Below are 10,746 nucleotides of genomic sequence, written 5' to 3'. Positions count from 1 at the left end.
TAACCTCCACTCTGCTCTAATTGGATATCCATGGACGCCATGACCCCTTCATAGCCTATATGACATGCTTGCGACCTTTGTTACCCTAGTTTGATCCTTCAAAATACCAACCTCTCCCTACAAAACAACCCCACCCCTAAACCAAAAGTAAACCTCATCCTCCTCCTCCTCCACAATTCCTCTCAACCTTTGCCCTCTAACTTCGAAGCTATAAAACTAACCAAACCACTGCAGCTCGATAGCTTTTTTTCAGCAGTCGAATAAGATTTTTTTCGTAAAAACTTTCACTTTTTCCGGTTAAAGTATCAACACAGTTGAAGGTGCACCGTCCCAGTGAGTGTACAGAATGGAACAGAGTGCAACGCTCTCTACAATACGAACAACAACACTGAAAGGCTTTCTCCTCTCCATTGGCCTTTGATCCTTACTCACCCGAATAAACAAATCAAGTAAACAAACATGTTTGGTAAATTCCTGTTTCACGATCAGGAAGATATTAAAATCAGGAAGACGAGTCATTCCTTGCATATTTATTCCAAACAAAAGATGAAACGGTAAGCAAATCTGATTTTCACTCCATATATATTTGTTAGGGTTAGGGTTAGCATCATATAATTTGAGAACAGATTAATAGATTTCAACAAGAAGCCACACAATGCCTGCCTGATTCCATGAGAAATATCATGCTATACAGTACTATGTTGTTTTTGACCCCATCTCTCAATGGTGAAGAATCACTTTAAAAATTAAATAATTCTCGCATCCACATCTGGATTCAGATGTTCCCCCAAATCTAATAAATTCGTCCTTGCCACACACCCAAACTCCCACCAAGTTTCATCCGAATCCGTCCACAACTATTTGAGATATCATGCTATATATCAGTTTAGCCCCATCTCTCAATGGTGAAGAATCACTTCAACAATTCTAGTTGCCAGATCCGGATCTTCACCAAAATCTAATCGGTTCATCCTTGTCACACACCAAACCTGTCGACAAAATTTCTTCCGGATCCATCAACAACTTTTTGAGATATCCTGTACACAAACAAACAGACAAATGAAATTGCTCGTTGAACAAGGAATTGCCGGAATAACTTTGTCACATCTCCATGATCTCTGAAAAAACAAAAACCTGGAAATCAATTTGGTTTTTACAAGTCGATAGTGCAACTGTTTAATGAGTCATAGCAATTAGTTTGGTCATGATCATAACTTGAAAGTCAATTGGACTTGAAATGGCATTTTTATCGCAATTTGAAATTTTTGACCCTTGACCCCCCCTGACATTCGACCCCTGACCGCTAATAAGGGTGTTGGTGTGACACCCCAATGAGACATATGGTTGGATGTAGTATTGCAAGATGCACATTTTGGATTTGGTTTGAAGTCGATACGACCATTTTAGCAGACGTTATTGCGAAAATAAGAATTTCGGGTTTTTGGTTACCTTGACCTTGATCTTTGACCTAAATTCACCCAAAATGACAAGTGTCTAAGTTGGACCATGGCCGACGTCTATACCCAATTTGGTCAAGATCGCTGAAACGGTGTGGCTGCTGCAGGGTAAGCAAACACACAAATACACAAACAAACAGACAACGGTAGGTGGCCATGGGTCGCCGAGCATGGAAACTATAAGATATAGAGCAAAATGAATGTCATATTATATAGCAGATAGGGAATCACCTTAAGATTATGCATATCAAATCTCATCCAGTTCCATCTACTGATAACTACTCGGTATCCATTTGAATGAAAAGTACCGAAAATGCTGTTTGAAATCAGAAATCCCCAGAGTTCGAGGGGGTGCTGTAGGTGAACAAAGATCTAAATCGAAAATCTGGCTCGAGCGTTTGTGCACAATGTATTCCAGATGATTAGTGCGAATTTTCATGACCATCCGACCATAACCCTAGGAGTAGCATTTGGCGCGAAGGCACCTCCAGCTCTCGCATATTATCGATTTTTGCACTAATTGGCCTTTGACCCCTGACCAAAGCGAAATCGGTCAATATGTCCTGAGGCAAAGTTGTAGTACTCATTGAGTACCATGAACCTGTAAAGTTTCATTCGTATCGATGCACTCACCTGGTCGCTAGGGGGCCTTCAATTTTCACGCATACCCTAATTGTAGGGGGCATTACGGGTAAAGTATTCCATATATCACAAAAAACCGGAATATATTTGATAGAGCATCACCTGTAGATCATTCGTGCCAAATTTCATAACCCTACGTGGGATAATGGCTTTCGGAATTGATTTTGCGTGAACGGAACTGATTTTGAAGGTTTTTCGGTTGTTGCTCGGGAACCAAAGGATCCAAAACAACCATCACAATTTCCAAAGCACTAGGTCATAAGATGTACCTACCACCCGAGTTTGGTCAAAATCCGTCCACGTTTACTACCAATTATGCTGATGACAAACGAACAAACATCCAAACAGACAGACAGAATTACTGACAATAAGTAAGGGTCTCCTATTTCGGCGACCCAACAGACAGACACACAGAATGAGACACACAACCGACCAACATAATTGCCGAAATCCGAAGGATTCTTGAAATTAATGATCAACGAGACATGTATAGATAATTATTTATGACATATCAATAACATCACGGCATTAAAACACATCATTTGTGCGTCAAACACAAGTTCGTTCGTGTGAGGGTTGTAGATAACATTGCTTAACAACATATCATGGTCCATGACATGGATAATTCCAAAATAATTCAGGATCCATTTGCCTTCGGCCTCATCTTGTTGCAAAACCATATATTGTATTGAAAAAAATACCCCCGAGCGGGAGTGCCGGTCATCTCTGCCAGAGGTCGAAAGTAACTCTGTGCCAGACTGGAATAGGGGCAGTTCATAAAGTACGTACGCTCTACTTCCGGGTTTCAAAACCACCCACCCCCCTCTGTATGCAGGCTAGTGACCACCCACTCACCCCTGTACGCAGCCCGTACGCGGGCTTTAAACCACCCACCCCCCTCATACAGCGCTAATCGCTTGAAAAGCCAGCAGTTGCTTATGAACCAATGTTTGTAAGTCATGACGATGCAGTCCCTAGCGGTGTGATTTACCTTTTTCTTTTAATATCACAGCACACGTCATTTATGAAAATAAAAGTACAAATAGACATTCAAGACAATGTTAATGTCATAAATGAAAGTAAGTGTGCATATAAACTTATGCTCCATTGTTTTAGTTAAATCTGACAAAAGCTTCAAATGTAATATTTGTATCGGAGAGTCCCGGTTCTTAATTTAATACTTTTTTTGTATGTACGTACTTTATGAACAGCCCATGCGGGGAATCAGAGCGAAGTTTGAAGGGCTATAAAATCGGAACAAGAGCAAATTTCAAAAAAATGGCTCATGTTGTTCTAAATAATAGTCCGTAGTATCTAAATCACGAATAACATTTGATCTCTCTTGATAAATGAGGGAGGAGATACGATTTGAAATCGACGATTTTCGCAACTTTGACAGCGTCGCGACGTTGAGCTCGACCTTGGACGACCTTGAAAGTTATATCGTTGTGCATGTCGCATCGACCTCAATCCATTCCACTATTGGATATTTGTCTCCACTCGGTTTGATTGTGGACGGACGGACGGACAGACGGACGTATGGACGGACGGACAGACTTCGAGACCGTTATTATTCGGTCATCTCTACTGAGAGACCTCAACAGCTCGTTGAGCAAGGAATTGCTGGGATAACTTTGTCATATCTCCATGATCTCTGAAAAAACAAAAACCTGGAAATAAATTTTGTTCTTATAAGTCGATAGTGCTACTGTTTAAAGAGTTATAGCACTTAATTTGGTCATGATCATAACTTGGAAGTCAATCGGACTTGAAATTGCGTTTTTATTATAATTTGAAAGTTTTGACCCGACCCCCCTGAAGGCCCAGTCACACCTTGACGTTTTAGCCAGCAATGGCAACGTATCAAAATGGATGTAAAACGCTGGCTTACGTTAAACTTTTGATGTTTTTTTTTTAAGATTCGGGCGTATTCATAACGAGTTGGTCGTATGCATAACATATTAGTAACAGACACAGAACGTTTCGTTGTCTTATAGATAACTTATACCAACGAATGCTTAGCCTGTTGTCGGCGTTCACAACCTATGCCAAACGATAGTCTAACTTATGCATAGCGCGCTGCACGTATCGCCGACGATCACGTGGCGTAGCCTATTAAAAGGCTGCTGCACAACGATTCAAATCATAACTGCCAGAGAAATGGAAGTGTCAACATCGCAGTCACACCTTGGCGATCTTGCCAGCTTTTGCGACCTCTAAAAAATGCGTCTAAAACGCTAGCGCACGTCAAATACGGTATGGGTAAGTTTGGTATACGTGAATAGAACGCGAAAGTACGCTATCATATGTCGTAGTGAGTGGAGTACGTCTTGTACTTTTAAATGTGTTAAAAATTTTACGACGTACTTGCCATATGCCTCACGTTCCGCATGCGATGGGAATAAGTTGTACGCACGATATGCGAACGTGGGCACACGCCGACAAAAGTTACTTGTGAGGTACTCATAAGTCGAAACACATCATTGTAATGGTTAGCGTCAGTGTTCCAGACTCCCTGTTTTTTTTGTTTTTTTTTCTTCGGTATGACGGTGATGTTGACACTTCGATTTCTGGTGCGGTTATGATTTAAATCGTTGAGCGGCAGCCTTTTAATTGTATTATATTATAACCGCACTACAAATCGAAGTGTCAACATCACCGTCATACTGAAGAAAAAAAAAAAAAACCAGGGAGTCTGGAACACTGACGCTAACCATTACAATGATGTGTTTCGACTTATGAGTACCTCACAAGTAACTTTTGTCGGCGTGTGCCAACGTTCGCATATCGTGCGTACAACACGTTACTCATAGGTTAGAAATAAGTTTCGGGTACGCGAAACATTACCTCGACGTGTTTCGGCTTATGAGTAACTTACAAGTAACGTGTGTCAACGTGTTTCAACGATCGCGTAACGTGCCGACAACTTATGGCCAGCGTTATGTGGAACTTGTGAGTCATACGCTGGCATAAGTCTTAAAATTTCAAGCATGGAAAATTTGAGGACAACTGAAAAGTACAACGTTTAAAGCGTCGATTAAAGCGTTAAAAGTACAACGTCAATGGCCTTGAACTTGACATTTGACCCAGATTCACCAAAAACGACAAGTGTCTAAGTTGGACCATAGCCAACGTCTGAACCCAATTTGGTCATGATCGCTGAAACGGTGTGGCTGCTGAAGGGTTCACAAACACACAAACAAACAGACAGACACACAGACAGACAGACAGAATGACACACACAACCGACCAACATAATTGCCGAAATCCGAAGGATTCCGGCAATTAATAAATAAACAATTCGTATAATCTTCTTTTTGTGCCCAGAGAAAGACAGCTTGATGAGAAAATGGACACATTATGCTTCACGCACAGTGAGCACAGGTTCGGTTCACCATGCTCGATGGATACAAAACAGCTTAAAATTTCAAGATGTCTCATCGTAACCACCACACGAGCGCATCCTCACCGACTGGACACTCACAACTGCCCTCTATGACCAACCACTCGCAACCACCCCCCCCCTCTCGAACTGGCAATCGCAACCGCCACTCTCTCCAGCCAAGGACTCAAAACCAACCTGGCATTAAAAACCGACCCTACCCCGAGACGTGGGATTCGCAACCACCCTGTTCCAGCCCAAAACGAGCATCCACCCCTCTTCCTCTCTCCCAGAACATTTGTATACTCATCATGCTCCTGCCAGGCATTCACAGCCACTCCTCCACCTCTACCCTATGGACAGCGGTTCGCAAGCACAAACAAACCCCCCTCCCACGAGGCATTGGCAAACACTACCCGACCCCGTCCACCAGACATTCGCAACCACTCGCCAAACCCCTCCCTCCGCCGGCCAGGTATTTGCAAACCCCGATCTGGCCCCCGCGACAGCCCTAGATCCGGCCCCATCTACCACCCCGATTCGGCCAATTCTACCGCCTCTGAACCGGGCCTATCAACCTCCCATGATCCGGCCCCATCCACCGCCCCCGATCCGGCCCCAGCCACCGCCCCGATCCGGCCCAAGCCACCGCCCCCGATCCGGCCCCATCCACCGCCCCCGATCCGGACCCATCCACCGTCCCCGATCCGGACCCATCCACCGCCCCCGATCCGGACCCATCCACCGCCCCGATCCGGACCCATCCACCGCCCCCGATCCGGACCCATCCACCGCCCCCGATCCGGACCCATCCACCGCCCCCGATCCGGACCCATCCACCGCCCCCGATCCGGACCCATCCACCGCCCCCGATCCGGACCCATCCACCGCCCCCGATCCGGACCCATCCACCGCCCCCGATCCGGACCCATCCACCGCCCCCGATCCGGACCCATCCACCGCCCCGATCCGGACCCATCCACCGCCCCCGATCCGGACCCATCCACCGCCCCCGATCCGGACCCATCCACCGCCCCCGATCCGGACCCATCCACCGCCCCGATCCGGCCACCGCGACCGCCACCTATCCGGCGCCCGCGACCGCCACCGATCCGGCCTCCGCGACCGATCTGCCACCCGCGACCGCCACCGATCTGGCCCCCGCGACCGATCTGCCCCCCGCGACCGCCACCGATCTGGACCCGCGACCGCCACCTATCTGGCGCACGCGACCGCCACCGATCCGGCCTTCGTGACCTCCACTGATCCGGCCCCCGCGACCGCCACTGATCAGGCCCCCGCGACCGCCACCTATCCGGCCCGCACGACCGCCACCTATCCGGCGCCCGCGACCACCACCGATCCGGTCCCCGCGACCGATCCGGCCTCCACAACCGCCACCGATCCGGCCCCCACGACGGATCTGCCACCCGCGACCGCCACCGATCCGGTCCCCGCGACCGATCCGGCCTCCACAACCGACACCGATCTGGCCCCCGCGACGGATCTGCCACCCGCGACCGCCACCGATCCGGTCCCCGCCACCGATCCGGCCCCCGCGACCGCCCCCGATCCGGCGCCCGCCACCGCCCCCGATCCAGCCCCCGCCACCGATCCGGCCCACGCGACCGCCACCGATCCGGCGCCCGCCACCGATCCGGCCCCCGCCACCGATCCGGCGCCCGCCACCGATCCGGCCCCCGCCACCGATCCGGCGCCCGCCACCGATCCGGCCCCCGCCACCGATCCGGCGCCCGCCACCGATCCGGCCCCCGCCACCGATCCGGCGCCCGCCACCGATCCGGCCCCCGCCACCGATCCGGCCCCCGCCACCGCCCCCGCCACCGATCCGGTTCTCACACCATCACAAATGTCTCATCACTCACACCTCCTCCGCAGATGCTTTTGCTCATTGAAACCTCAGTAAACTCAATTCCTCACATCCCACCATCAGTACCACGTTTGTTTTTGATCGAATCCTCATTCCCTCCTCGCTCCAATCCACAAAATCATTGAATCTCCGTGGAGTGAAATCCAGCAGTGACCAAGATACTAATTACATGAAAATTGGTATTGATAAGGCAGAACGAAAAGGTTTAAACACACACACACACACACACACACACACACACACACACACACACACACACACACACACACACACAATTAAACCTCCACGAGGCCCCTTCCCCTCATGCCCTATCACCGTACTTTAACAGCACGACGCGCCGGGTAATGGTGTGGAATCACCCATCACCTCAACACACATTTAGCCTCCATTACACTCTGAGAGATTAATAACATTAATAACATGAACTACAAACACGATCAGGAGTACATTTCCTTACCGTCGATCGCTCACGAACAAACAAACAACCGTCTCCCGGTTGCGCCTCACTGAGACGTCGCCGCAGTCGACGTCGACGTCGCCGTCTCCACACCATGACGCATTACGCTCCGCCCACCGCGTCGCACTTTGTTGTCGTCATTCTTCCACATCACGTGGTGAACGACGGTGTGTGTCGTTCGAATCACTTGGATTTTTCCCAAAGGTCTAAACCCAGATTCGTGTGACCCAGAATGATGTCGATGGACATCTGAAAAGGTGTTATTGGAGGAAGAAGGTTGTGAACCCATTTGCATTTTGAAGATGAGGAAGGTAGGTAGAAGGTCGGCTATTTAGAAGAGGAGGTAGGAGGAAGTAGGCAGGTAGGAGGTCGGCTATTTAGAAGAGGAGGTAGGTAGGAGGAAGTATGCTATTTAGAAGAGGAGGTAGGTAGGAGGAAGTATGCTATTTAGAAGAGGAGGTAGGTAGGCTGTTTAGAAGAGGAGGTAGGAAGGAGGAGGTAGGCTGTTTAGAAGAGGAGGTAGGCTATTTAGAAGAGGTAGGTAGGTAGGCTGTTTAGAAGAGGAGGTAGGTAGGAGGAAGTAGGCTGTTTAGAAGAGGAGGTAGGAAGGAGGAGGTAGGCTGTTTAGAAGAGGAGGTAGGAAGGAGGAGGTAGGCTGTTTAGAAGAGGAAGTAGGCTATTTAGAAGAGGTAGGTAGGTAGGAGGAGGTAGGCTATTTAGAAGAGGAGGTAGGTAGGCTGTTTAGAAGAGGAGGTAGGAAGGAAGAGGTAGGCTATTTAGAAGAGGAGGTAGGTCGGCTATTTAGAAGAGGGAGGGAGGAGGAGGTAGGCTATTTAGAAGAGGAGGTAGGTAGGAGGAAGTAGGCTATTTAGAAGAGGAGGTAGGTAGGTAGGTAGGAGGAGGTAGGCTATTTAGAAGAGGTAGGTTGGCTATTTAGAAGAGGAGGTAGGTAGGAGGAAGTAGGCTATTTAGAAGAGGAGGTAGGTAGGAGGAGGTAGGCTATTTAGAAGAGGTAGGTGGGTAGGAGGTAGGCTATTTAGAAGAGGAGTTAGGTTGGCTATTTAGAAGAGGAGGTAGGTTGGCTATTTAGAAGAGGAGGTAGGTAGGAGGAAGTAGGCTATTTAGAAGAGGTAGGTAGGTAGGAGGAGGTAGGCTATTTAGAAGAAGAGGTAGGTTGGCTATTTAGAAGAGGAGGTCGGTAGGCTATTTAGAAGAGGAGGTAGGTAGGTAGGTTGGAGGAAGTAGGCTATTTAAAAGAAGAGGTAGGTAGGAGGAGATAGGCTATTTAGAAGAGGAGGTAGGAAGAAGACTGTAAACCCACATTTGCATTTGCTGCAAACATGAACCCATTGTTTTGCGATATCGTTTGTTTAGACCTTATGGACGTGTTTTCTTTCACGTTTTCCATTTTGGTGACTCCAACTTCGTGCTCCCTTCATGTGGAAATGTAGTCGGTGACTCCATGGCTGTGGTCATCTTTTGCCAAGCCTTCTTGAATTGAAGAAACTGGAAAACTAACTCGGTGGTGACCTTACCCCACTCAGAGGTCCATATTATCTACAATTGTTTCTGATGGTTGAGCTGAATAGTTTAATTTCACTTGTTGAAACCATGACGTTTGGTAATCCCTCAATTTACCAGGCTGCGAGATTATTAAAGAAGGTGGCAACCCGGTTAGACTCATCTGTGAGCGCTAATTGCTGACGGACGTTAAACAGTTGGTATCACCACCATCCTAAACAAATTCCTGCCCGATCTTGACCTGGAGATATGGGCTGCACCCGCTCTCTTTGCACGTGAAAACACCGACACGGCACACCAATAATCTTCGTTCATCATTATTGATGATGATGTGGTCAGAAGCAGAGGTGAGAGGTCTTACCTGTAGCGTGAGGACAGACCTCGCACTGAGGTTGAAAGGAAGTGGAAGTGACATGGCATGGTTAGGACTAGTAAATGTAGACCTTACCCCCAGGAAATGAATTTTGTGTAGCGGTGGACGGAGCAGATGTGCCACCAGTGGCGACTTCTAGAAGATACTGAAAAGTACTCCTTTACATTTTCGATACTTGATAAAGACCGAGGCAAGATTCCAGCCAAAAAAGTCAATTATGGATGGCTTCAACTGTGGAGCAGCCAAGAAATACAAAATGGCAAATTTTAAATAAAACTGAAAGTAAAGGTTTATTCACGACCAAAGATGACGTTCAAATCTAAATCTGAAGCAAAATCTCTGACACACTATTTCCTGATCATCATCATCACACTCTTACTCCACAACTACATTATAAATTTGTTGGCCATGACAGGAATCAAAGAGCGAGTAAGATGGTTCAAATTGGTTCTCTCCTAATTTGCCTGAACGGGGTTTATATCAAAGCAGAATAAACTGGTGACTGACCACTACGAACTTCATCATTTCGAACTGGAGAACGCCTACCTCACAGGCCCCATTAAACTTGAATCAAGGACCAAGAAAGAACTTTGTGAAGGGGCTGATGGATTCATCAAGTAATCAAACTGTTTCACAAACTGAAAAGGATAGAAAACGGATTCCATTTTGGAGGTTTGAGTTTTCTGCCCTTAAACGGTCATATTTCGACCGAGGCCAAGCGAAGCAAGGTCAAAACCATTCATTCCTGCTTCGTGAAACACCCTGCAACCCATGCCTGCAGAAAACAGATTTTTTTGGGGGGGGAATACAAGCCGCATTTCCCATCCAATCATGATGTAACTTTGTATGAAGCTAGCTTTTACCATTGCACACATTTCTTATTTGGTCAATTTGGTTGTACAGTGGCTTTGAAGGCCATAAAATACAAGTTAATGAGTCTTTCCTCAGTCTTGGGAAAAGAGGTGTTCAGAACACACTGCACAAGCACAACTAAACTTGCGACCAGAGATGGTTCGAACCCAA

The sequence above is a fragment of the Eptatretus burgeri genome, chromosome 2, assembly GCF_056783735.1.
Source record: "Eptatretus burgeri isolate ZD-2024b chromosome 2, Ebu_testis_v1, whole genome shotgun sequence".
Taxonomy (NCBI): Eukaryota; Metazoa; Chordata; class Myxini; order Myxiniformes; family Myxinidae; genus Eptatretus; species Eptatretus burgeri.
This window is presented reverse-complemented; position numbering follows the sequence as displayed.